General features: G+C 31.6%; 1 protein-coding gene across 3 annotated transcripts in view; it reads right to left on the reverse strand.

The window, feature by feature from the left end:
* Positions 1-392: 392 nt before the first annotated feature.
* Positions 393-1761, reverse strand: part of snap29 (synaptosome associated protein 29) — a 17220-nt gene continuing 15851 nt past the window's right edge. For all 3 annotated transcript variants that reach the window (XM_056464181.1, XM_056464180.1, XM_056464182.1), the window contains exon 6: positions 393-1761. This exon is cut by the window's right edge and continues 1790 nt beyond it. The gene's annotated coding sequence lies outside the window, so the exon portion shown is untranslated.

Genomic DNA, 1761 nt, shown 5'->3' on the forward strand with positions numbered 1-1761 from the left:
CTGCCTCAAATTATTATCAAAAATAATGACTTTTATATTAATGATCTGTTAAATTGCATTAAATACTTAAAATATACAATGCTCTTTGCAACCCCTTGCCATGGATGTTATTTGGAGTTTTTCACAGCCTTTACACAAAATTAAAGCTCAGAAAGGTCTTAAATTTTCTTAAATTGGTGCACTTCAAACCCCAAAACAAGATTATTTTTTCTCATTTTTAAGTAAAAACTAACTTAATTATGACTTATTTCTGAAAACAAAACTATATTTTGTATTACTTGTCTAAATAAATGCTTCTTGATTACATCATTTTTTTGGTAATTGGACTATAAACAAGACTAAAACCCAAAGAAAAGTATTTTTTTGTGAAACATCTCAAAACATCTACACACAGATTACAACCTTTTATTTTATTCATGTTCACGTATGTCACATTCAGCCGACAAAACCCCTTGAATAGGAAGACAACACTTGAACAGTGAGTTTCAGATGATGCAGAAACAATAGTACAATGTTCCTGGTAAATGATATAAAGCTACCCTAAACCGAAAAAAGGAAATAACAGATGACCCATTAAAACGCAATCCCCCAAAACATAACTCCTCTCAGCCACTTCACTGAAGATTAGTAGATGTTTGATGGGTTTTTCCTTAATAGTGAATGATTAAAGTTATAGTTCACCTAAAAATGAAAAGATGTAATAATTTACTCACTTTTTATGTCCTGTTTGAGTTTCTTTCGGCTGTTGAACGTTAAAGAATATATTTTGAAGAATGCTGAAAACCTGTAACCATTGACTTCCATTGTATTTCTTTTGACTTCATACTATGGAAGTCAATGGTTACAGGTTTTCAGCTTTAAAATAACTTCTTATCGAGTTCAACAGAAGAAAGAAACTCATAAAGTGAGTAAAACTTCATTTTTGGGTGAACTGTCCCTTTAACATACATAAAATCTGAGCACAGGGTGAAATGCAATGGCACAGTGCAATGATGAGATGGATTGAATGTGAAAATTAAGGCAAACCAATATATCTGTCTCTCATGATCTGATAACCAGGACCGGTCTAGCAGAAAAAACCATGAAAAATGAGCATAATTGTCTGACAAATACAGATTTCACATTATATATATATTTTTAAACCCAATTTTGCACAGTTAAAGGGGCAGTTCACCCAAAGATATACCTTTAATTTACTCACAAGTGGTTCAAAACCTTTATCAAATTCTTCTGTTAAACACAAAAGAAGATATTCTGAAGAATGTTGAGGAGGAAAAACAGACACTGATATCCATAGTAGGATAAAAAAAATTATTCTTCAGGATATGTTTCTTTGTGTTCAACAGAAGACAGACACTAGTAAATGAAGACAATTGTATTTTTGGGTGAACCGTCCCTTTAAGAAGTGCAATGATTGTAAAGTGGTGTAACTGAGGTGTGCACATGTCAGATTTTCTACAGGTAACATTTCTAACTCAAAGCTTATAAACAGTTTATCCTTAAACCAGCTTATTTACAATTAGAGAAAATTAGTGAGTAATAAAAAGTTTCCCACTCAGTATTTTTGTCTCACTTTCCTGTAGAAATAACCATATATTCTCTTAAAGGGACAGTTCACTCAAAAATGAAAAATCTGTCATCATTTACTCACCCTTTACTTGTATCTTTATTCTGTGGAACACTAAAAGAAGATATTTTAAAGAATGCTGAAAAGCGGTAACCATTAACTGCCACAGTATTTGTTTTTTCTACTATGAAAGT

Source organism: Danio aesculapii, chromosome 8, assembly GCF_903798145.1.
Source record: "Danio aesculapii chromosome 8, fDanAes4.1, whole genome shotgun sequence".
NCBI lineage: Eukaryota > Metazoa > Chordata > Actinopteri > Cypriniformes > Danionidae > Danio > Danio aesculapii.